General features: G+C 38.6%; 1 long non-coding RNA gene across 6 annotated transcripts in view; it reads left to right on the top strand.

Moving 5' to 3' along the window:
• Positions 1-27,117, top strand: part of LOC110126886 (uncharacterized) — an 83,667-nt gene that overhangs the window by 2,503 nt on the left and 54,047 nt on the right. The window contains exon 3 of one of the 6 annotated variants that reach the window (XR_011491832.1): positions 5,035-5,200. The exons of the other annotated variants lie outside the window; for them this stretch is intronic. This is a non-coding gene — a long non-coding RNA (uncharacterized lncRNA). The remainder of the gene's footprint in view (positions 1-5,034; positions 5,201-27,117) is intronic. 6 annotated transcript variants of the gene reach the window in all.

The raw sequence follows: 27,117 nt of genomic DNA, 5'->3' as shown, positions 1-27,117 counted from the left end.
TGTGATGAGAAAGAACTCTTAGGATTTAGTCTGTTACCAACTTTCATTTATAATGTTCAGCATTGTTAATTATCACTATTATGTTATAAATTACATTCCTAGTATTTTTCTTATAACTGGAAATTTGTACCCTTTGACTACCTTCATCTAATTCTTTCTCCCTCCCACAAGAATATGTTTACTTTTGTAAGAAACTGCTTAACTGTCTTCCAAAGTAGCTGTACCATTTTTTTTTTTTTTTTTTGACACTGCCACGCATCTTGTGGGCTCTTAGCTCCCTGACCAAGGATCAAGAGCACCAAGTCCTAACCACTGGACGGACCTCTAAGGAATTTCCCCCATTGTGCATTTCCAAACGCAGTAAAAGTTGCTATTGCTCCACAGTCCCTTCAGCATTTGTTGTTGTCAGTGTTTTGGATTTTGCCCACCATCCTAACAGATATATAATGGTATATTATTTTAATTTTCAATTCCCTACTGACATGATATGGAACATTTTTTTTTCATATACTTATGAAAGTATATACTTTTCTTTTAATCTTTTCATATACTTATTTGCCATTTGTATATCTTCTTCAGTGAGGTGTCTGTTCGGATCTGTTGCCCATTTTTTTAAGCAGATTGTTCATCTGATTGTTGAATTTTAAGATTTCTTTGTGTATTTCGATAATAGTATTTATCAAATGTGTCTTTGTGAATGTTTTCTTTACCTGGGGAACTTTTAAAATGGCAGATACTCAGGCCATATCTCAGGCCAGTTCAGTCAGTGTCTCTGAACATAGAATTTGGACATCAGTATTTTTTGAAGTGATTCTAATGTATAGCCAAGGCTCAAGGCTGAGAACCACTGGCCTAAGTCAATACAACAACAATAATATTTGAATATAATTATTATAATATTTATTATTGTTGCAACTAGATTTTATTAGGTACTTGTGTCCTAACACCCTTCTAAATATATTACAAATATTAATTCACTATGGGCATCAGCTACTTTAACTTGCTGTCTCTGTTGCCTTGGCTTCTCTGAGTTTTGTTTTCCTAATCTATTAGATTAAGATGATAATAGAAACCAACCCCTCATAGAATGATTATATTGAACAAGATAATGCATATAAATGCCTACCACATATTAAATAAGCACTCAAAAGTGCCTGCTATTAATAATATTACATTATTAGTTCAGCTCTCTGGTGTGGCATGCTAGGTCTGCTCCGTCTTCCATAGGACAGGTCACCAAACAAAGACAACAGTCATGATTCCCATATCCTCTCTTCTCCTGGCAAAATAAGTCTAGTTCCTGCAATGCCTTTACCCTCCTTGGTCATGTTCTAATGTCTCCTGACATACTTTAATTAAGAACTCCTAAGCCTGAAACTATGCTTTAAAGGTGGTCTGACCTGGACAGAGGAATGCCATCTTCCATTGCATGGGATTTAGAGAGTGACAGTCGTATCACTTTTTTGGCTCATACAGAGTTTGCTCAACTAAAGTCCTTACTTCTTGCTCCCTGAACTGCCAAGCCAACTTTCCTTCAGTCTTTTAATTTAGCAGTTGATATTTCTGTCCTTAATGTTTAGACTTACTAAATTTCGTCTTGTTGCTTCTGTGTCAGTGCTGCATCCTATGGCAATCTCTTTGAATCCTGACTGGAAGTGAAAGGTATCAGCCTTCCCCCCAGATTCTTTGTTAGTAGTCAATTAGATAAAGGTGTTGGACAGAATATGGCCAAAACAAAGCCTCTGATGAATGACAAACCTTTTACCAAGCAGTTATTTCTCCATTAAATAACATTCTCGTGGTGTAGTTGTTCAGGTAACAGCTTTGCTTAAGCAGTGCGTGAACTGTGAACTTCTACATATTCAAGCTGATTTTAGAAAAGGCCGAGGAACCAGAGATCACATTGGCAACATCTGCTGCATCATCGAAAAACCAAGAGAGTTCCAGAAAAACATCTATTTCTGCGTTATTGACTATGCCAAAACCATTGACTGTGTGGATCACAATAAACTGTGGAAAATTCTGAAAGAGATGGGAATACCAGACCACCTGACCTGCCTCTTGAGAAACCTGTATGCATGTCAGGAAGCAACAGTTAGAACTGGACATGGAACAACAGACTGGTTCCAAATAGGAAAAGGAGTACGTCAAGGCTGTATATTGTCACCCTGCTTATTTAACTTATATGCAGAATACATCATGAGAAACGTTGGGCTGGAGGAAGCACAAGCTGGAATCAGGATTGCTGGGAGAAATATCAATAACCTCAGATATGCAGATGACACCACCCTTATGGCACAAAGTGAAGAAGAACTAAAGAGCCTCTTGATGAAAGTGAAAGAGGAGAGTGAAAAAGTTGGCTTAAAGCTCAACATTCAGAAAAATAAGATCATGGCATCAGGTCCAATCACTTCATGGCAAGTAGATGGGGAGGCAGTGGAAACAGTGACTGACTTTATTTTTTTGGGCTCCAGAATAACTTCAGATGGTGACTACAGCCATGAAATTAAAAGACGCTTACTCCTTGGAAGGAAAGTTATGACCAACCTAGACAGCATATTAAAAAGTAGAGACATTACTTTGTCAACAAAGGTCTGTCTAATCAAGGCTATGGTTTTTCCAGTAGTGATGTATGGATGTGAGAGTTGGACTATAAAGAAAGCTGAGCACAGGAGAATTGAAGCTTTTGAACTATTGTGTTGGAGAAGACTCTTGAGAGTCCCTTGGACTGCAAGGAGATCCAACCAGTCCACCCTAAAGAAGATCAGTCTGGGTGTTCATTGGAAGGACTGATGCTGAAGCTGAAACTCCAATACTTTGGCCACCTGATGCAAAGAGCTGACTCATTTGAAAAGATCCTGATGCTGGGAAAGACTGAAGGCAGGAGGAGAAGGGGACGACAGACGATGAGATGGCTGGATGGCATCACTGACTCGATGGGCATGGGTTTGAGTCATCTCCGGGATTTGGTAATGGACAGGGAGGCCTGGCGTGCTGCGATTCCATGGGGTCGCAAAGAGTTGGACACGACCGAGCAACTGAACTGATTTATAACCTGACCCACTTACCTCCTCCTTGATGATAGAAATTTTAATGTACTTTTGTTTAAAAAGTCACAATGCTAAAAAAATAAATAAAATAAAATAAAAAATCACAATGCTAAGAAAATGAAAATCAAAATTGAGTCTTGTAATATACAATGAACATATATTCAAAATTTTGGAGGAAATATTATCAATTGCCTTCTTGAAACTCACTTATTTCAACTATGGCATCCCAGTAACATTTGGGGAAGTTGGGTAACGCCATATATGTAGGAACTCTCTTTTTTGTGTGTGTCTAAACTTATTTCAAAATTGAAAGTTAAAAGAACAAGATAATAAGTTTAGCTTGAGATGACTAATTCTTAGTAATGCTACATTCTAGGAATCATTCTTCTAAAGATTTCAAAAATGACATATTTAAAATAAATTCTAGAATTTTGACAGTTTTTTCGAAATTCACTGTATCCATCATGTGTCCTTTGATAGTATAGACAAAAAACAAATAATAGTTGTAAAAGTTGTGTTTAATGTTCCTACTTAGGTGTTCTTGCACCAAGGCTAAAAAAAAAAGTTGTTAACTCTTCATTAGCCTACTCATGTGCATAATAAGTACTTTATAGTTTAAAGGAAAAGTAGGATCTGATTTACAAAAATTACATATTTTATTACATATTTTGTTACATATTTTGTTACATATTTTTAAAAGTGTATTAGGAGAAAAACATATAATGATTGTATAAATTTGAAGTTTCTCCTGTATATTTGCTATTAAGGGATTATTGTTAATTGTCTTTCAGTTCAGTTCAGTTGCTCAGTCGTGTCTGACTCTTTGCAACCCCATGAATTGCAGCATGCCAGGCCTCCCTGTCCATCACCAACTCCTGAAGTTTACTCAACCTCATGCCCATCGAGTCGGTGATGCCATCCAGCCATCTCATCCTCTGTCGTCCCCTTCCCCTCCTACCCTCAGTCCCTCCCAAAGACTTTGGGTCCCAAAAGACCCAAAGCATCAGGGTCTTTTCCAGTGAGTCAACTCTTCACATGAGGTGGCCAAAGTATTGGAGTTTCAGCTTCAGCATCAGTCCTTCCAATGAATACCCAGGACTGATCTCCTTCAGGATGGACTGGTTGGATCTCCTTGCAGTTCAAGGGACTCTCAAGAGTCTTCTCCAACACCACAGTTCAAAAGCATCAATTTTTCAGCGCTCAGCTTTCTTCAGTCCAACTCTCACATCCATATATGACCACTGGAAAAACCATAGCCTTGACTAGACAGACCTTTGTTGGCAAAGTCATGTCTCTGCTTTTTAATATGCTATCTAGGTTGGTCATAACTTTCCTTCCAAGGAGTAAGCATCTTTTAATTTCATGGCTGCAGTCACCATCTGCAGTGATTTTGGAGCCCAAAAAAATAAAGTCTGACACTGTTTCCACTGTCTCCCCATCTATTTCCCATGAGGTGATGGGACTAATTGTCTTTAGTGTATGATAATGATATAATGGTTATATTTCCTAAAAAAAAAAAGAGAGACTCCTATTGCTTAGAGAAGCATACTAAAATACTTACAGGTGAAATGATATGATAACTAGGATTTGCTGCAAAATTATTTGAGAGAATAGTGGGTAGAGTTCAGATGAAACATAATTGGCCATGCATTAAGGATAATTATTGAATCTGGGTAATAAGTGGGGATTCATTATATTAGTGTCTGTAGTTTTGTGTGTATTTGAAAATCCCATAATAAAAATGATCTTTTAAAACTATCTAGGAGGTATAAAAGGTTAAAGGAAGCATAATTGCATTTTGAGACAATCTTAGAGAAATGTTTCCTAATTTTTAAGTTATAGCATCATTAAACCTATTGTCAATGGAGAGAACGCTATAGTTATTTATTTAACTATGTTATTTAACTATGTTATTTATTTATTTAACTATGTTTAACATATGTTATTTAAATATGTCTATTTGTTTATTTATTTGGCTGCCCAGGATCTTTAGCTGTGGCATGTGAGACCTTTTTAGTTGTAGCATGTGTGATCTAGTTCCCTGACCAGGGATGGAATCCGGGCCTCCTGCATTGGGAGCACTGAGTCTTAACCACTGGACCACCAGGGACATCCACTACATAAGCTTTTTAAAACTCAAAATAATTTGAGTAAGTTTATTCTTATGTTTTTGTTATATAATAAAGAGGTTACATTTTACAGGATAATGAAAGGGACAGGTATTTTTAAAATTCACTTCAGAACGCTTATACAGAGCTTGGGCTTCCCTGGTGGCTGAGACAGTAAAGAATCCACCTGCGATGCAGGAGACCTGGGTTCAATCCTGGGTTGAGAAGATCCCCTGGAGGAGGGCATGGCAGCCCTCTCCAGTAGTCTTGCCTGGAGAATTACTATGGACAGAGAAGCCTGGCTGGCTGCAGTCTGCGGGGTCGCAAAGAGTCTGACACGACTGAGCAACTGAGCACACACACATCCATACAGATTACTTACTATGTGCAGGTATCCTTTTAAGTACTTTTTGATTACTAATTTATTTAATCTCCTTACAACCCTACAAGGGAGATAGTGTTATTGTCTCCATTTTACACATGGGGAGATGAAGTCCCATAAAAGTTAAGTGAAGTGAAGTGAAAGTCGCTCAGTTGTGTCCAACTCTTTGTGATCCCATGTACTATACAGTCCATGGAATTCTTTAGGCCAGAATACTGGAGTGGGTAGCTGTTCCCTTCTCCAGAATATCTTCCCAACCCAGGGATTGAACCCAGGTCTCCCGCATTGCAGGCAGATTCTTTACCAGCTGAGCCACAGGGGAAGCCTGTAAAGGTTAAGTAATCTGTATAAGGTCATACAGCTGGTAAACAACAAAGGTGGGTTTTAAATCCAGAAAGCCTGGCTGCAGAAGCTCTATTTCTCCGGATTACATGATCCGCCTCAACACACACACATACCATGATAAAAAAAAAAAAAAATCTTGAGGAATCAAGCATATAGAAATTATAGCATGAGTATAGAAGAGTAAATACACGAGGGTGTTTATTGCAGTGTTTTTAAACTTATTGACTGTTGCAAATAGCCTACATGTCCCACAGATTCACTTAATCTGTGCAGATGTTTAAAGAAAATTGACTTAAAAAATGACAAATGTTTAAAATTAGAAAGTTGAAGAATCATAAACACATTAAGATCCCATTTAAAAACTCTTTGTAGTATGAATAAGTGTAAAAGGAGAATTTAAAAGAAGATATACATCAATCTGTTAAATGATTTCCTCTGAAAAGAGTCAGAAGAAAGGGGATAAAGGAGAACCCTTTGATTTTTATTTTATATATCTTTTTAGTGTCTAAATTTATTTTACAATCACTTTTGCAATTAAAATAAATTTTTAATGTAATACATATATATACAGTTAAAAAGTTGAGAAAGTCCAATAGAATGAAAAGAAAATCAGTAATAATTTCCTGCCACCTTTAGGTTATTATTATTAGAATTTTTATAACATTTACATGGCTTTTTCCTAAACATAAATATATATTTATAACATATGTAACATGTATTATAAATGATATGTTATATATAGTTATATATTAAAATCGTATTGCATATATATTATGACCATATTAAACAGTATGAAGTTAATGACATTAAACAAGTCTTAAGCCCTTTTCTTGGACTTCTTACATCACCAAAGTCCAAAATTATTCTACCCAGTACCATCTCATCTCATGTGTTGTTCAAGGAGTCCTTTTTATCCCTCTTATAAGCTAACTAAAGAAGCATGAAGGCCAGACTTTGATTATCTGAGCCGGGAAAACTAGCTGGTTTTCTTCAGCCTTAAGGATGAAACTTATACTCTCAGAGATCAATGTCTGCCATAGTAGAGTTAGAGGTGAGCAGTTATTCAAGTAAAGCTGCTTAGCAGAAAAATCCATCTAGGTCATTCAGAGACAAAATTACTTCCCTTAAGGTCATTTGCCGTAGCCTATCTGAATCCTTGTCTATAACACCTAGGAAGGTAAATCAGAATTTAATATAAACTTGGAGCCCAGGAAGTAGTGTTTGATTTACTAGGTAAATGCCAATGGCTTGATAATAACTGCAGACTGTATATATGTATTATTAATGTAAGAATGTGCATATATGCTGAGATAATCTAGAGATTAAGGCAAAGAGTTTCTTGACCAAGGAAATTAACCACCAATCTTTCAAGGAAATGTTATCTGTGCTAGTTTTTCTTTGAATGTCATTATTGATATTCATTTTCTTTGAAAATCTTTTTACGATTTTAAGGTTTTTTTTACTACTCACTTCCTTTAGGTTTATAGTCAATTTTCTGATGTGTACATCATATAATATACATATTTAAATATATAGTCTATACATATGTGTATAATGTGTGTATATATATATACTTTTGATAATAGCTTTATTGAAATATAGTGAATAAACAATTAATCATTTTAAAGGAACAGTCCAGAGACCCTTTGTTCATTTTTCTTATACCTTTCATACCATAAATTCATAGGGAATGGATTTCAGCAGTTCAGACTCCTTTCCATTGGTTTTTACAAAGTGTGTTTCCCTGGCTGAATCAGGCTGGTGCTTTAGTTGAATCCAACTACCTTTCTCTTTGGCTTCCTTCTTTTTCTTATCATTTTCCTTCACATGTTTCAAGAAGCTGTCTCAGCTCTTAAGAGTGTTTAATACATCCAATATGTACATTAATTCTCTTGGCAAGAATCTTGCCCTTAACCAGTGTATTTACAACAATGCCAACAGCCTGCTGGGTAATATTGTAGATGCTGCAGTTTTGCCTTGATAACATTTGTGGGGAATTCCTCTAAGAATAGTGTCTCTTCCCTTGAGCTTTACAATATCACCTTCTCTGTAGATTTGCATGTATGTGGCCAAAGGAATAGCAACTTGTTTTCTAAAAGGCCTAGAGAACATAGAGGAGGTGCTTCTCTTTCCCTTTGTGTCATTTTGGTGAATACTGGAAAATGTCAGTTTCAGCCTAAGTGTCTATTTAAATATAGCCATCCTGGTGTGTTTGAGTAGTATCTCATGATTTTGATTTCATTTTCCTAATGACTAATGGTGTTGAGCATTTTTTTATGTGCTTATTGGCTACTCATATACCTTCTCTGGGTAAAGTCTATTCAGATTCTTTATGCATTTTAAGATTTGGTTATTTGGCTTTTCATTATCCAGTTTTAAGAGTTCTTTATATATTCTGGATATAAGTCCCCTGTCAGAGATAACAGTTTGCAAATACACTCTCCCATCCTGCGTATTGCCTTTTCAGTTTCTTGATGGTGTTTTTTGAAGCACAAAAGTTTAAAATATTTATGAAGTCCAGTTTCCCTGTTTTTTCTTTTGTCACCTGTGCTTTCAGAGTCTAAGAAACAATTGCTTAATCCAAGATTGTGGAGATTTACATTTATGTTTCTTTCTAAGAGTTTTATAGTTTACACTCGTATATTTCAGTATATTTCTAGGAGTCCAACTTTATTCTTATTTGCACATGAATATCCAGTTATCTTAGCACTATTTGTTGAAAAGACTATTATTTCCCTGTGACTTGCCTTGGAAGCTTTGTTGAGAATCGACTGACCATAAGTGTCAAGATTTATCTGGATTCTCAATTATGTTTCATTGATCTGAATTTCTATCTTTATTCCAGCACTGCTCACTGTTGATTACTATAGATTTGTAATATGTTTTAAAATCATGATGTATGAACTCTGCAACCTTGTTCTTTTTCAAGATCATTTTGGCAATTCTGGCTTGTTTGCATTTCCATATAAATTTTAACATCAACTTGTCAATTTCAAAAAACAGACTTTGATTTTTTTTTTGTTTTTACATTGGTATCTGACTTTTTTTTTCAGATGGGTGTCAGACTTCCATTTATTTTTAAAACTTTACTGAAGTATAATTGATATGCAATGTTGTGCTAGTTTACAAGTTTGTGCTAGTACAGCCAAGTGATTGAATTATACATATGACTATAACCCCTCTGTTTTAGATTCTTTTCCCATATACGTTATTACAGTGTATTGAGTAGAGTTCCCTGTGCTATGTGGTAGGTCCTTATGGGTTACCTGTTTTATATTTAGTAGCGTGTGCATATCAGTCCCAATTTATCTCTCCCCAGCCTCCCCTTTGGTAACCATAGTTTGTTTTCTACATCAGTAACTTTATTTCTGTTTTATAGAAAAGTTTATTTGTAGCATTATTTCTATTCCATATATATATATGATATTATATTTATCTTTCTGTCTTACTTAGTATGATAATCTGTAGGTGTGTCTATGTTGTTGCAAATGGCATTATTTCATTCCTTTCTACACCTGAGTTATATTCCATTGTACCTATGAACCACATCTTCTTTATCCATTCATCTGTCACTGTACATTTAGATTGCTTCCATGTCTAAGTAATGTCTGATGGGAATTCCTTGGTGGTCCAGTGGTTAGGCCTCTGAGCTTCCACTGCAGGAGACCTGGATTGGATTCCTGCTCATGAAAATAAGATCCTGCAAGCCATGCAGTGTGGCCAAAAAAATTTTTTTTAATTTTTTTTAATTAAAAACAAAACCAAACTCTGATTTTTTTTTCCAAACTCTGATTTTGATAGAGAGTATGCTGAGTATGTACATCAGTTTGAGAAGTATTGCCATTTTAATAACATTTTCCAACTCATAAACATGAAATATCTTTCATTTATTTAGTTCATCTTTAATCTTTCAGTAATATTTTATAGCTTTCAGTGTACATGTTTTGTACTTATTTTAAATCATGGAGATGTTTGTATGTATATTCTGTTTTTGTTGAGTGAATATCCTTTTGGTCTAGTTGGTTTGTAGTATTTTTTAATAGTATTTTTCAAGTCTTCTATTTCCTTATTAATCAATTGTTTGGTTGTTCTAGTCATCATTGAAAGTGAAGTCTTCAACTATTATTGTTGAATTGTCTGTGTCTCCCATCAGTTTTATTAGTTTTTACTTCATGTATTTTGGGGATCTGCTGTTAAGTGCATATATATTTATAATGTCTTCCTGACAGACTGACCATTTTAACTCTATATCTTTCTTTGCCTTTTTGCCTGTAGTAACAATTTTATTTTAAAATCTTTTTTTTTTTTTTTTTTGGCCACTCAAGTTACAGGATCTTAGTTCCCTGACCAGGGATCATATCCAGGCTGTAGGCAATGAAAGCAGAGTCTTAACCACTGGACTGCCAGGGAATTCTCTTAAAATCTCTTTTGTCTGATGTTAGTATAGCCATAGGAGAAGGCAGTGGTACCCCACTCCAGTACTCTTGCCTGGAAAATCCCATGGATGGAGGAGCTTGGTAGGCTGCGGTCCATGGGGGTCGCTAAAAGTCAGACAGGACTGAGCAACTTCACTTTCACTTTTCGCTTTCACACACTGGAGAAGGAAATGGCAACCCACTCCAGTGTTCTTGCCTGGAGAATCCCAGGGACAGGGGAGCCTGGTGGGCTGACGTCTATGGGGTCGCACAGAGTTGGACGCGACTGAAGTGACTTAGAAGCAGTAGCAGCAATATAGCCATTCCAGCTCCCTTTGGGTTACTGTTTATAGGGTGTATATTTTTCCATTCTTTTCATGGCAATTTATTTGTATCTGAATCTAGCTTGTCATTTTTTAGACAGTATATACTTGAAATTTTTTTAATCCATTCTGCAAATGTATGCGTCTTGATTGGAGTGTTTAGTCTATTTACAATCAAGGAAATTATTGGTAGCGTAGTTTTTACATTGGCCCTTTTGTTACTTGTTTTCTGTGTGTTTTATGTACATTTCTCCATTACTGCTTTCTCTTTTGTTAAATAGTTATTTTCTGGTATATCATTTCAGTTCCTTTATTGTATCTTTTTCTGTATGTTTTTGAGTTGTTTTCTTAGTGGTTATGCTAGGGATTAGAGTAACATCTTAATTTAAAAATAATCAAGCTTGGATTAATAGCAACTGAATTTCAATAGTATGCAAAAAATTTATTCCATGTAGCTATTTCCTCCCTTCTCCAGTGTGCTATTATTGACATACGATTACATCTTTATCCATCATATACCCATCAACTCACTTTTATAATCAGTACTTTATGCAGTTGTCTCTTAAATCAGATGCAAGAATGAGTTACAAACAAAAATACATTTATACTATCTTTTAAATTTACCTATGTATTTAGCTTTACTAGTGCTTTGTACATCATGTATGGGCTTATTTTAGGCTCTTATTAAATTATTTTCAAAATATTCAGTTTACATCTGCTACTTCCCTCATATTTTCCCATTTCAATAGTTTTTTACACTGTAATTATCTAAAGTAATGTGGTTTAGTGGAAAGACTGAGTTTTGAATCAAGAGTCTTAGCATCTGCTAATGGTTTTCAGTCCATTGATTGATTTTGTAATCTGGATTAAACCATTTGTTCTTTATCCAGGCTTCGATTCCCTTAACAGAAATAGAGAGAATAGCATCTGGCCGTATTTGACTGCTCCCTTTAAATGTACCATTCTCCCTACTATAGGTCCTACCACAGATGACAGAAGTTCTCTTGTAATTCTAGTCTAGGACCTAATGAACAGAAAGGAGTTCAAAACCTTTATAATAACATTATAGGCTAGTATTCCAACAGGAGGGAGAAAATGACTGAGAATAAATAAATTATGAAAACTGCTTTAGATGATCAATTGCTGTTTGCAATATGCTTTGTAAAAAAAATAAAATCCTTCAATTTGCAAATTGCTTCCTAGGTATATTTCTCTGAAGAAAATACAAATAATGAATACTCCCCAATATAGTGAATACCTATTCCTCAGCTAATTTCATTTCAAAAATCCAGCCATAACCCAGCATAACCCTAATTCTGAGCTATTTGAAGTGAATTTGATGGGCGAGTGAAGGTAGGGGGACGGATTATATATGAGTCTTTGGTGCATGCTAAGTCACTTCAGTACTGTCTGACTCTTTGCACCCCTGTGGCCTGCATCCTGCCAGACTCCTCTCTCCCTGGGATTCTCTAGGCATAACTACTAGAGTGGGTTGCCATGCCCTCCGTCAGGGAATCTTCCCGACCCAGGGATCGAACTCACATCTCTTAATGTCTCCTGCTTTGGCAGGTGGGTTCTTTACCACTAGCACCACCTGGGAAGCCCGAGCCTTGAGAGTAGATTTAATATGTTTTCTTTGTCTCCTGTTTCCTGAGGTCTGTTCTTCCTCTCAGTTTGTTTTGTTTTGTTTTTAGGGAAGAAAATAATCATATTCCCCTTGGACATAACAAGCCAGGGCCAGCATCACCAACATTTGGAGTATAACCCATAAAATCTATTCTGGCCATTTTCTTTGCCTCCACTAAAAAATAATAACTGTGGTAAAATGAGATTTAAAATAATTCCTGTATACCTAGGGGCCACAGGTGAAATTCTTCATCACAGATATTTAAGGATTGAATTTTAGCAAGAGCACCAATTACACCTAGAACAATAGGGTAGTTGTTGGTGATTCATCAAGCAGAAGGTGAGTTTTGCCTTTTGTTCCTTTTGGAAACAAGTCCAAGTTTGAAACACCTTCCACGCTCAGGTTTTGTCAGTTGATGAGGTTCCAACCATGGTAATTTCTGAATATTAATGAAAGAGCAAGTCAAAGTAGATAATCTGGTTGGTGTGTCTTAGTATGATTCAGACCTATTATACAAAGATACTTATTCTAAGGAGCTTCCTTTATCCTCAGTCTTGAGGAGATGTAGCCAGATTGATTAGAATGTAATCTTGCTAACCATTGAATAACTTTCCATATGATTCTACCTTATCAAAGGGAAGCTAGCCTTTGCCTTTTTCTATTACCCAATTTCAAAGCACACTCCTTGTAACCAATGGAAAAAAAATGTATTTTGCTATTCCTTGTTTTCATTAGCTAAAGAACCCCATGTCCTTTCTTTAGTGGTCTGGAATCTTGTTAGCAAACAAAATTTGCATGTGGCTTTTATATTAGTGTTACTGCCACACTATGTACATAAGGGAGATAGAAGACTAAAAATAACTAATCTAGCCTCAGTAAATGGACTGAACTGTATGTGCTGCATATTCCCACAGATATAATGATCTAGGGAGGATAATATTTTATTTGTAGACCAAATCACAGTTGAAACCCTTATTCTTCTCTCACTTGGGTTTTTTTTTCCCCTGTCTTCCCCCTCTCACCTGAGAATGGCTATGTGCTGTGTGCTCAGTCACTTCAGTTGTATCTGATCCTTTGTGAACTATGGACTATAGCCTGCCAGGCTCCTCTGTCCATGGGATTTTTCCAGGGAAGAGTACTGGAGTGGGTTGCCATGCCCTTCTCCAGGGGATCTTCCCGACCCAGGAATTAACCCATATTGAACCCATATCTCCGGTATCTCCTGCACTAGCAGGCATGTTCTTTACCCACTTGAGACGCTTGGGAAGCCCGAGAATGGCTATAGGGTTTTTTTAAGAGGCAGCTTGCAGTCTCAAGAAACAAACCACAGAACCTTCTTTTTATAATGGTTTCTTCAGTCAAACACATTCTATATTGTAAAAGGGATAAAATTATGACAGAATTTTAGACAGTAGGACAATTGCTTTTCCCTATTTGACTTATTTTGGTCAACTGAAAAAATGTTCTTGCCTCCTAGAGAGATTTACTTCTTACCATGGACTTATAGAAACATGTTAAAGAGTGTTGATTCATTTACCTGTCCAAGTTCTTAAATTCTAAATCTTGAAAACAAGTTTATTTGTAACTACAACTCATTATGTGTCCAGCTTTTCATTTCTTTCAGAAATAGGGCCCAAGTTGATTAATGCCCTCATCTGCTTCCAATTCTTCCTCATAGATTCTGCCCTGTTAACCTCTCTCATGTTACACGACTAGAGAGCCTGAAACGTAATGTCAGCGACTTTCTAAAGGCAGTGGGTGATATTTACCCACTTAAGCTGCTGGCACTGACAGAGTAACTGGAGTCAAATGTAAACCATGGCATTTATCATTCTCGGTCAAATATATTGTGCAATGAGTAGCAATGGGCACTGTGTGAAAGGTTGCCGCCCCAGCGTTAGGATTAGTCAGCTTCTTGCCTTGAGGTGTGTGTGACCAAGATATTGGAGGTCATTAGTGATGGGAAGGCAAGCTGGCCAATGATAGGAACCAAAAGGAGGGGAAACTCAGCTCTTGGCAAACAATTGAATCTAAGCATGAGGCATTTGCCTTTGAGGTGCAGAGTCTGAGAGGCTACTGAGAAGCATCTAAGGGAAAGGTGTTATTTTCTGAGTTTTTATTGCTTTTTCATGAAAACTTTCACATGTATAAAATCTTAGAAGCCAGTGCAATTTCTGGTCATGTTGATTTATAGTGGAACCAAAAAATGGATTGGGGGGAATTTTTGTTGTTGTTGTAATAGAAAGTTTAATTATTAAAAACAACATAATGACACTAAAGATAATTAGAAAAAGCAAGGACGAAATGCTTATTATTTTTTTGCTGAAAATAATCATGATATCATAGTAGCATACTTTCCTATTCTTTGAACTGTTTCACTTGGTTATAATAACCATGTTATTAAAACTTAACAGCTAAAATATTTTGTCATGTAACTTTTGGTAACTTATCATAAGCTTTCTTTTGCCCATAGTGCTACAAAACCATATTTAAAATAACTGAATGACTTTCCATTCAGTGTATGGCTGAACCAATGTTCACTTTAAACATTCCAATAAATAGACTGCTTGTTATTATGAATAACTCTGAAATGGCTACAATTTAAAATACAGCTTTTTAGTAGAATTTTTAAAACTTCAGGTAATTTATATCAAAGTTTATATAAAGGATATATGAACAGGTAAAGGTTAATAATAAAATGAACAGCTAAGTATCCACTTACAACTTAAGAAATAAAACATTGTCTGTAACTTAGAAGCCTGTCTGTATGGTTCTCTTCAGTTGCATCATCTTCTCTTTTTTCCCTTCAGAAATAACCATTCGCCAAAATGTTTTGTTTATAATATATACATATATATAGTTATTATATTTTAGATTTTTCCTTAGGATAGGTTCTTTGTAGGAGAATTTAATGATTGATGTAAATGGATGTTACATGTTTATCAGGACTAGTTTCTGATGTTGGTGGCTTATATTTCTCCTTCAGAAATTATCAGGCTTGACACACCCCAGTAGGCAGGGCAGGCCGACAGATGAAAGAAAAATTTGCCTCATAAGCAAGTGTACTCTGTGACAGCTCTCTGCAGTATGAGGATGTTATGGATTAGGACTGAGAACCTTTATCACAGTGTTGGGGGAGTTTGTAACTTCCTCAGTTCTGTCTAGTCGCAACAAAAGTTTGAAGCAACAGAGCAGTGTTGCAGCCCTGTGATGGACCAGTGTTACAGGTCCTTGTTACAGCTCAGTTTTATTTAGAAAGTAAAGGAAAAGGCATCTTCGAGGCATTGAGGGCATGCCTACCCAAAAGATTTGAAGAGAAGGGAGGCCCCCTGGCCCAATTTTGGCCCTTCTTTTTATATGTTTTTTTCTCCTCCCCCAAGCCTGCCCTGTGTAAATTGGGCTAGCCAGGAGTGCTGTTTGTTTTCTCTGAGGTCCTCACTGCAGTCCTTGGACCTTCCTTTGTTTTATTTTCATGGGCTTTTCCTTCCCTTGTCTTTTAGCCACCACCATTCTGGAATCCTTTTTCCTATTCTGGCTACTTAACCAGAGAGAGATCATTCTGGTTTACTGCGTAAAGATTACACACCCTCCACCCTTCTCCATTCCCAGTTGTTTTGATTTTAGCTTATTATTTGTATTTTATTACTTTAATCACTCAATTCATTTAAAGCAGGCAGTTCATTTTGTTCAACATATTGGTCTCTGTCTTCTGGAATAAATGCCAACATAATTATGTTCAACTTTACCTATCCCTAGGAATCAGATTGATCAGCCTGATCACCTCAGTTTTGAAAACTGGAGAAACTAAAAAATTTGAAAATAATTGGCCAAGAATAGAACCAATAAGAATGTTTAGCTTTCAAGTCAGTAGTAAAAATCCCAGGATAGTATTTCTGATCACCTGAATCAGAATCAGTTAAGATATTTAGTAAATTGAGAGATTCCTGGATTCTACTTGAGACCTACCAAATCATAACCTCTAAATGTGGAGTCCGGAATCTGGAGTTTATTAAACATGCTAGATGACTTTTCAGCACCCTAAAACTGAGAAGTTCTACCCTAGCAGGGGCAGCAATTAAAGAAAAGTGATTTAGTAAATATTCCTATATTCTCTAGTGTGTTTATATTTATTTAGCGCTGAGATGTGGGGTTTGGTGGTCACATACCAGCCCTTTCTGTGGTAACCCACTGTGATGTATTTTGATGAATGAGAGTGGAAAAACCCAGCTCTTTAGTCCATTAGTATTTTGAAATTTTAAAATGAGAGAAAGAAGTCTAGGGATCACCTTTTAATTATTTACATCAAATTAACAGTAGATTTTCATTGACCATGGCCAAGAATGAGATATACAATGGAAACAAGTGAAGACATTTTGCCTAAAGCTAAAAACAGGGTCCAGTTTATACAAAGCACTCTCATTCTGTTTTCTTTCAGTATTGAGTAACACTTTTGTCTATGACTTTGATACTCAAAATTGTTTTGCATGTAACAATTTTCCTGCTTAGCACTGGTTCTACAATAATCTTTGAAGCAGAACTCTTTATGGTTTTACCAAGTCTAGGGGTACTTATAAAGAAGAGAAATGGGGGGAAATTAGTTGCTGAAAAGAAAAGCTGAAAGACAAGAGTTGATGCTTTTGAACTGTGATGTTGGGGAAGACTCTTGAGAGTCCCTTGGACTGCAAGGAGATCCAACCAGTCCATCCTAAAGGAAATCAGTCCTGAATATTCTTTGGAAGGACTGATGTTGAGGCTGAAACTCCATTATTTTGGCCACCTGATGCAAAGAGCTGACTCATTTGAAAAGGCCCTGATGCTGGGAAAGATGGAAGGTGGGAGGAGAAGGGGACAACAGAGGATGAGATGGTTGGATGGCATCACCGACTTGAAGGACACGAGTTTGAGCAGGCTTTAGGAGTTGGTGATGGACATGGAAGCCTGGCACACTGCAGTCCATTGGGTCGCAAAGAATCAGTCAAGACTGAGTGACTGAACTGAACTGAACTGCCCACCAATGAATAGAAGAGATTAGCACGTGTCTTCCAAAGCCTAACCCTTCCCTGAGATGTTTTGCAAGACTGCAGACCCATGTTGCTTTACTTCCTCAGCCTCTTCCTCTCTATTCTGCATTTTGACTTTAGTTTTTCATTGCTTCTCTCTCTGGCTCTGTAAAAGAACCTGGCATCTAGGCCCCCAGAAGATTGTTGCTTTGAGACATTAGTCCACTCTCTTCTCCGTCAGCCGGCCTTCCGAATAAAGGCATTTTCCCTGCCTCAATACCTCATCTCTCGGATTCATTGGCCTGTTGTGTAGCTAGCAGAGTGAGCTTGGACTCAGTAACAGTGCTACTTTCTGGTTTTCATTATAATGTTTAGTTCAGTCTTTCTGCTTAAGCATATCCCCTGATTTAAAAGACCTTCAGAGATACAACTGAAAATAAATAGTAAAGCATTGTCAGTTAAGTACACTTCAATAAAACGTGTGTCTATATCTGTATCTATCTATCTATCTATATAAGGTCTTCAGAGAAATAATAATTTCAAAACCTAAACTCTCCCCAGGTTGATAAAAGAGGAAACATTTCCTCAAGTGTGACCTATTTATAAGCGTCATAGGCCCCCACTCTGTCTGAGGAGGTGACAGTATTTTTAATCATAAGGAAATGGAAAGGTCTGACTTTAAAACTCTAGGATACATTGTCTCAAGACAGTGGAAATATAAGAGTCATTGGCATATAAATACCATTAGAGGGGACTTTCCAGGTAGTCCAGTGGTTAAGAATCTGCCTTCGAAAGCGGGGTAAGAGGGTTCCCTGATGGGGAACTAAGATCCCACATTATTGTGTTTAGTCAATAAGTCGTGTCTGACTCTTATGCAACCCATCCCCACTGGGCTTCTGTGTCCGTGGGATTTCCCAGACAAGAATATTGGAGTGTGTTGCCATTTCCTTCTCCAGGCGACCTTCCTGACCCAAGGATTGAGCCAGTGTTTCCTGCATTGGCAGGTAGATTCTTTACCACTGAGCCACCAGGGAAGCAAGATCCCACATTGCCTCTGGCTTAGAGTTGCCTCTGAGCCAACTGCACCTCCTGAGGCCCCTGCGCTCTAGAACCCACGAGCCTCAACGGCTGAGCCCATATGCCCTAGCTCCCAAGCTTACAGTAAGAAAAGCCACTGCAGTGAGAAGACTGTGCACCATGACTGAGTAGCCACTGCCCGCTGTAACCAGGAAAGCCCACATGCAGCATCCAAGAGCCCACGTAACCAAAAATAAAGATCTTAAAAAAAAATTAGAAACATGGACAAGACAGAATAATAATCATTGTGATGAAGATAAAGATAATGACGGTGATACTGGCCTTGTTGAGTGGTACTTAGAGCAGGCACTATGCAAAGTGCTTTACACGTGTGCTGGATAATATTTTGAGATATTATCTCTCCTCTCTCTTTTCCTCCACCCCCCCCATTCTCACTAGTCAGTTAGTTCTGTCTACAGAGGTTGTATCAACACAGATAATAAAAGTAGCCTATAAATTTCTATAAATTTCTCTGTCTTTTGCTTACCTTGAGTCTTTAGAAGAACTTGGAGAGTTTATGAAGGGAAAAGGGAAAAGTAGATTTGTAAGAATAAGTAGAGCAATGGTTCTCAAACTTTTTGATCTCAAAACCTCTTTATATTCTTAAATGTTATTTGAAATCAAAAAGGGTCTTTTTTTTGCACGTTACTTTCAGATAATTTGTGGATATTCTTTTTGGGTATGTTAAAGAGAAAACTGGGCTTCCCTAGTGGTTCAGATGGCAATAAGAATCCACTTGCAATACAGGAGACCCAGGTTCGATTCTTGGGTTGATAAGATCCCCTTGAGAAGAAAATGACAACCTACTCCACTATTCTTGCCTGGATAATCCCATGGACATAGGAGCCTGGCAGTTTACAGTCCATGGGGTCACAAAGAGTCAGACCTGACTGAATGACTAACACTTTCACTTTGTTTTTCAGAGAAAATCACAAGCCCCAAATGGTGTCACTTACGCTGAAGCTCCTGATACCAAACCTAGATTAAATACAGGATATCATTGCAGTTTTGACTTTACCCAGGAATGTATGCTTAATCTGCCAGTTTGGGATTCTCTGGTTGGTCAGCATCAATGAGATAATCTGTTGCATGGGCCTTGTTCATATATCCTTCTTCCCCTGAGAAAGAAAGAAAAAGTAATCTGCATGATAGATCCTTATCCTCACCCTGAAAGAAGGTAACCTGGCCTGAAACAGTCCTTTCTTTTCTTTTGTTAATAGCAACTTTGCCCTACTCTCCTCCTGCCTTTAAAAACCTTACCTTTGCTCCCCTGTTTTCTAGACAGGATGTTGTCCAGTTTATGAATTGTTGAGTAAAGCCAATTAGATCTTCACATTTACTCAGCTGAATTTTGTTTTTTAACAGGTACTATACTAAAACTCAACAAGTGGTAATTTCTTTATAGTCTAGTTACAGTGTAGAATCTGAAACCAAATAAATGAACTTTTTGTCTATCATTACATCAAAAGCCATGCATCTGTGTGTGTTGTACTGAGAATGGATTCTCTACCCTTCATGAATTTGTAACATCCTCTGTAGCCATTCAGAAAAATACTGGCTCCTTGAGTGAATGAATCATGCAGATCTTCCAAATGTTAACATCTTTCAGCATGTAATAGCAAAATGGTGATATTATATACATTTGTCGTCACCATTGATTTCATCAGAAAAGTCATTAACATATCAGGCTGTACAGGTTTTCCAATAATTCTGTATTTTATCATTGGCAACAAATGTTGTCACTTATTTATTTCTTTATATTTAACTAGCAGGCCAACTTTCTTTGGTAGAAAATACCAGCCTAAAGCCCAGGTACAAATAAGACAGCTGTCTGTGAGTCATTCTTTTAATTACAATGGAAAAAAAAAGCAGCTAGTTTAGCTCACAACTCAGTTGCTTGAGTGCTTTGTAGCAGAAGAGCTCTGTAGCAAGACATACCCTGTATTTCCCATTTCATCACACAGAGTATTAAAAAGATGTGTACACAAGGGTCAGGATTTAATGCAAGTAATACTTTTTACTGTCTCATCAAGGACATTCTTAAGTGAAACTGTTTTGTTCTTTACTGCGGGTGTGTGGTAGAGAGAACACAGCTGTTACTGTAGTTTGGTACTGTTGGGGAGGAAAAACTTTTCCTGTACCCTTTTAGATTCTGTGCTTGAGTATCTTCAGATTAAACTAGCAAACAGGTTAGCAAAAGACAAAACAGATTTTTATTCAAATAAGGATACACTGGAGTTCACAGAAAAATGTAACTCGAGGAGGTGGAATTTGGATGAAATTAAAATTTGGGTCTCTTATGCCCCCTTTTTATGGGAAAGAGAGAGAACGGCACTTAAAGAACAGTTGACTTCTTAATAAGGGTCTGGGGATTTAGAGAACAAACTTATGAATGCCTGGGGGAAGGATGGGTGAAAGGGACATATGGGGTGGACATGTATTCACTGCTATATTTTAAATGAATAACCAACAAGGATGTATTATATAGCACATGGAACTCTGCTCAATGTTATGTGGCAGCCTAGATGGAAGGGGAGTTTGGGGGAGAATGGATACTTGTATATGTAGGGCTGACTCCCTTCACTGCTCACCTGAAACTATCACAACATGGTTAATCTGCACCCAGTACAAAATAAAAAGTTAAAAAACAAGGGTCTGGGGAGAAAGGGCACTGTAGGGAAGACAAATGATCTTTTGGAAAGATGAATGGCCGCATAGGAGAAAGTCTGGTGTTTTTTTTTTGGTGGGGGGGGATGGTTTGGAGACTTCTCATTTCCAGGGATAGTAGTTGCCCCAGAGCAAGGGATTTTTTTTTTCCCCCTAAGAGATTTTCTTTTTAATGACAGCTTTGAGATGTTATTCACACACCACAATATTCACAGTATTCAATCTTTGTGTGTGTGCTGAGTTGTTCAGTCATGAAGCTCCTCTGTCCATGGCATTCTTTAGGCAAGAATACTGGAGCTGGTTGCTATTTCCTTCTCCAGGGGATCTTCCCAACCCAGGGATCAAACCTGTGTCTCTTAGGTCTCCTGCATTGGCAGGTGGGTTCTTTACCACTAGCGCCACCTGAGAAGCCAAAAGCCTTTAAAAGTGTATTATCCAGTTGTTTCTAGCGTATCCATAGGATGGTGCAACCATTGCCTCTGATTCCAGGATGTTTTCATTAACCCCCAAAGAAACACATACTCATCAGTAGTGACACCTTATTCCTTCTCCTCATGTCTTTCCCTGGCAACCACTGATCTTTCTGTCTCCATGGGTTTGCCTATTGTGGACATTTCTTTTTTTTTTCCTTTAGTCATGGACTTTATTGTTTGAATATTGACAACTATTATTCTATACTCACATTTTAATTTCTTACAAAACTCTACATTCCATATTGCTCGGTCTCTTCATTCTCCATTTTATGCCACATTTTCATGAGAAGGTATTTCCCTGAATCATAATCTGCCTGATTGTGTGTTTGTTGTTATGGTTGTTGTGGTGTAGTCTCTAAGTTGTTACCCCGTGGATCACAGACCCCCAGGCCCTTTTGTCCATGGGGTTCTCTAGGCAAGAATACTGAAGTGGGTTGCCATTTCCTTCTCCAGAGCAAGGGATTTATGACAGTTGGGTTCCTTTGAGAGCCTCTACTTTTAAGCAGATAAGGGACTTCAGGAACTCAAAATAATTTTTATGCCACAGTAGCAAATTCTGGACCCCTTCAGTGCCATCATCTTAATTAGTGCCACGATACCACCATTTTTTACCCATCACTATTTTGTATCATTGGTTCAAATGCCAACCATTTGTAAAAAGGACAAATAACATTTTACTGTAATTTGAAAATATTTTTGACTTCTCCAACACCATTGAAAGGTCTCAGGGACCTTTGTCCCTGTGAAACACAGGGACACACATGTGAAACACATGCTGAGAACCACTGAGCAAGGGTTTCTTGGAGAAGCAGGGGGGAAAGCAGATATTATCCTTGGGGTTTGAACAGCATTCCCCGAGGTCGTGGATAAAGGAAGGCCTGCAAGTTCTAGAGATATGGAGAAAAGCATCTTAACTTTCTGGCACCATCGCGGGGAGGCAGTGGGACTTCAGAAAGAAATGGTTGCATAATGTACCTTGGCAGACAGACCGTAGGAAATCTTAGCAGAATATTCTTTTGCTTCTTGAATGCTGTGGGTACTTCAGAGTGCTGAAAAACAGAGATAGCAGACACTTCAGCTCTTACCTGTGTGGATCAGTATTATTGATCAGAAGAACACAAATACACATAGCTAAACCTACCATACACTGGGGTCTGAGCACTTTGTGTGATTCTTGGTACAACCCCACTAGATGGGCAAGGCAAAGTGCCCAGAATGACTGTCTTGACGGGTTGGGGGGAGGGGGGGTGGAGTTAGGGAGGTGCAAATCAGCTGTCAAATAGAATTATAAATATTTTAAAACTATTACTTCTAACAACTGTGCTTTTAGGCTTAAGTTTACCGACCCTATGTGTACCATCCCGTATAATCCTTGACAACATTATGGAGTGGATATCATTATTATTATCTTTCCTATTTTATAAATGGGGAGGTGAGAAGATAGATGAGTTGCTTTATGCATGGCTAGTAAGTAGCAGAGCCAGGATTAGAACTGTGTCTTTGGGAAGCTTGTGCTCTTAGCCAGCACATTCTCTGTGTGATTTGTGTTCAGTCACTAAGTTGTGTGCGAGTGTATAATTTAGCACAAATAATTTCTGTATGTTTGTTCTTTCCATGTTTCTAACAACTAATTTTCCTGGTTATGACCTTAGTAAGAGAGAACATAAGATGTTGGTTGGCATGTGTATGTCCAGTTCTTTGTAGACTATTCTAGCCCTAGTAGATCCCAGATTCCTCAGTCTTGAGTGAGGCCTAGAAGGAAGTGATGGTAAATACTGAATGAGAATAGTAAGGGCTATTATGTTTGTTGTGAAACTTGGTAGGGAGGTCACAGGACTACAGGTGGTATGTGGCTCATCCTTCTATTCTCTAGGCGTCAGACCTGAGAGGAAGGCTGATAATCTAAGACATAGAAACTTATAGAGCTCGAAGACCCTTTGAACATGGGATCAAAGATGCATTCCTGTGAAAGTGAAGTGATGTTTTTCCTGTCTGATATTCCTTTTATTTCAGAAACACAGTGCCCCCAGCTGGCATACTCCATATAGTCCACAGCACTCAGAACTTGAAGACTGTGGTGGTTTTAAAACATGTCTACAAATCAAATTCCTAAGCGCTCTTCCCATCAGGAACTGGATTCTGATCCCTCTTCTCGTCATATGGATGGCTATAACATTCATGGGGGCTTCCCTTGTAGTTCAGCTGGTAAAGAATCCACCTTCAATGCAGGAGGCCCCGGTTGATTGCTGGGTTGGGAAGATCCCCTGAAGAAGGGATAGGCTACCCACTCTGGTATTCTTGGGGTTCCCTGGTGGCTCAGATGGTAGAGAATCTGCCTGCAGCGTGGGAGACCTGGGTTTGATCCCTGGTTTGGGAAGATCCCCTGGAGGAGGGCATGGCAACCCACTCCAGTATTCTTGCCTGGAGAATCCCCAAGGACAGAGGAGGCTGGCGGGCTACAGTCCATGGGGTCACAAAGAGTTGGACATGACCTAGCAACTAAGTACAGCACAGCACAGACCTCTCATGTTTGGACTCCACAGGACTGAGTGTGCCAGAGGAGTGGTGTGTGACTTCCAAGGCTAGACTGAAAAGGGCAATGTGTCTTTGATGTAGTTCTTTCTAGGGACACTCCCATATAGAACTCAGCCACCATGCCGTGAGGAAACCCAGGCCACACAAAGATCCATGTATATGTGTTCTGGCCTGCTGAGGACCCAGTTGACAGCCAGCATCAGCTGCATCAGTCCCCAGACATATGAGAGAAATCTTTGAGGCGATTGCAGCCCCAGTTACCATTTGACTTAAAACGGTAGAAACCTCCAAGTCAGAAACCTCCAGTTGAGCCCAGCCCACCCCTAGGACCTTTAGATGATAATAATAATGAGGAGGAGGAGGGGAAGGGGATGGGGGAAGAGAGAAAGGAAAAGCTGGAGCAGGAGAGGAGGAGACTATTGGTGTTTTATATCGAAAATTTCAGGGTGGTTTGGTTGGCAGCGATAGAGAACTCGAACTTTCTTAATTGCACTTCCTGCCATTGACATTAAATATGTGTGTGTGTATATATATATGTATGTATGTGTGTGTGTGTGTCTATTTATTTTTGGCTGAACGGTTTCTTTGTTGCTGTTTGGCCTTTTCTCAAGTTATGGCAAGCGGGGGCTGCTGTCTGTTGCAGTACTTGGGCTTCTCATTGCAGTGGCTTCTCTTGTGGTGGAGCACAGGCTCTAAGGTGCACCTGCTTCACTAGTTGGACATACAGGATCAGTAGTTGTGGCCTACGGACTTAGTTGCTACATAGCATGTGGGATCTTCCTGAATCAGGGATTAAACATAAGTCCCCTGCATTGGCAGGCAGATTCTTAACCACTGGACCACCAGGGAAGTCCCTGCAGTTACCAGTTTTTTGTTTTTAATAATCTAAATCCTGTTTTTAAATTTAATTAATTTATTTATTTTTGGCTGTGCTGGGTCTTCATTGCTGCATGGGCTTTTCTCTAGTTATGACAAGTGGGGGCTACTCTCAAGTTGCAGTGCACAGGCTTCTTATTGCGGTGGCTTCTTTTATTGTGGAGTACGGGCTGGATGAAGCACAAGCTGGAATCAAGATTGCTGGGAGAAATATCAATAACCTCAGATATGCAGATGACACCACCCTTATGGCAGGAAGTGAAGAAGAACTAAAGAGCTTCTTGATGAAAGTGAAAGAGGAAAGTGAAAAAGTTGGCTTAAAGCTGAACATTCAGAAAACTAAGTTCATGGAATCTGGTCCCATCACTTCATGGCAAGTAGATGGGGAAGCAGTGGAAACAGTGGCTGACTTTAATTTTGGGGGCTCCAAAATCACTGCAGATGGTGATTGCAGCCATGAAATTAAAAGACGCTTACTTCTTGGAAGGAAAGTTATGACCAACCTAGACAGCATATTAAAAACAGAGACATTACTTTGCCAACAAAGGTCCGTCTGGTCAAGGCTATGGTTTTTCCTCTAGTGATGTATGGATGTGAGAATTGGACTATAAAGAAAGCTGAGCACAGAAGAATTGATGCTTTTGAACTGTGGTGTTGGAGAATACTCTTGAGAGTCCCTTGGACTGCAAGGAGATCCAACCAGTCCATCCAAAAGGAAATCAGTCCTGGGTGTTCATTGGAAGGACTGATATTGAAGCTGAAACTCCAGTATTCTGGCCACCTGATGTGAAGAGCTAACTCATTTGAAAAGATCCTGATGCTGGGAAAGATTGAAGGCAGGAAAAGAAGAGGACAACAGAGGATGACATGGTTGGATGGCATCACCGACTCGCTGGACATGAGTTTGGGTGGACTCCAGGAGTTGGTGATGGACAGGGAGGCCTGGTGTGCTGCGGTTCATGGAGTTGCAAAGAGTTGGACACGACTGAGGCACTGAACTGGATGGGCTCTAGGATGCTCAGGCTTTAGCAGCTGTGGCTCCCAGGCTCTAGAACACAGGCTCAATAGCTGTGGTGCATGGGCTTAGTTGCTTCGCGTCATGTGGGATCTTCCCGGATCACAGATCAAACCTGTGTCTTCTGCATTGGCAGGAGGATTCTTCACCACTGAGCCACCAGTGAAGCCCCCTTCCATTTTTAGTTTAAACAATAATGTTTAGAGCACCTTATTTGTGCCTTGCCAATCCTCCATGTTCCTTTTCTATTCCCTAGTACCTGTGATTTTGTTCTGAGGTTTGGGAATAGAGCCAAGTCTTCAAAAACACATTTAAAAATGTTGCAAAAGTTTAGTAATGCTCCAGTCCCTATGGTGTTCCCAGACTCACAAATATTTAGGAGTCTCCACCCCCTTTTGGTGAGCCATTTCCAGGGCTCCTGAGGCATTGTGCCACCATGATGGCATGTCTCCTTCATGGAAGGAAGCAATCTGATTGAGAGCCTGAACTGGGCTAGTGGCAGTGGTGACAGCCCCAAGGTGTGGCAATGCCTTTGGATGGGGACAGGGCTCTTCATGGTTTGTTGGGTCTGCAGTGGCAGCTACAGGAAATGGGAAAAGAATAGGCATGTAAGAGAAGGAAGAGGAGTATGAGAATTTATAACAACAGGAAGAGGAAGGAAAGGGGGAAGGAGAAGCCTATAGGAGGAAGAAGAGCAGAGAAGAAGGAGTTATCGTAGCAAAGGGAGATAGAGAATTGCTCTAGTTTTAAAATATGTGAACACTGAAAGAGAAGCTCTTAGTAACTAAGAACTAAATATATTGAGCACCTACCAAATACTAGGCAGTCCTCTAACTGCTTTAATTATGATCTCATTTAATCTAGTCCATACCCCTAAGAAGTAGATGCCATTATTATCTGCACCACCATTTTGCAGGTAGAGAAGCTTGGAGACAGAGGTTAAGTATTATAATTTGACTTAGTAGTAATGCTAAGAATCAATCTGGCTTAACAATTACATAATATTTTCCCTTATCATACACAATATTTCTGAGCCTTCCCTTCTTACCATAGAGGCATGTTTATTGTTTCACAGAAGAATAAGGATAGAAGCAAAAAGGAGGGGTGGAGGTAGGCAAAGAAACAAGATCAGAGATGAGAGAAAAAAGGTTACAGGACAATGTATGGTGTAACTCTTTTTATGATTTAAATAGGACACACGTGGCCCCCTCCACTCCCCCTCCC

This window comes from Odocoileus virginianus, chromosome 16 (assembly GCF_023699985.2).
Source record: "Odocoileus virginianus isolate 20LAN1187 ecotype Illinois chromosome 16, Ovbor_1.2, whole genome shotgun sequence".
Lineage (NCBI taxonomy): Eukaryota > Metazoa > Chordata > Mammalia > Artiodactyla > Cervidae > Odocoileus > Odocoileus virginianus.
Note: the sequence above shows the minus strand (reverse complement) of the source record. Positions and strands in the feature narration are given on the sequence as shown.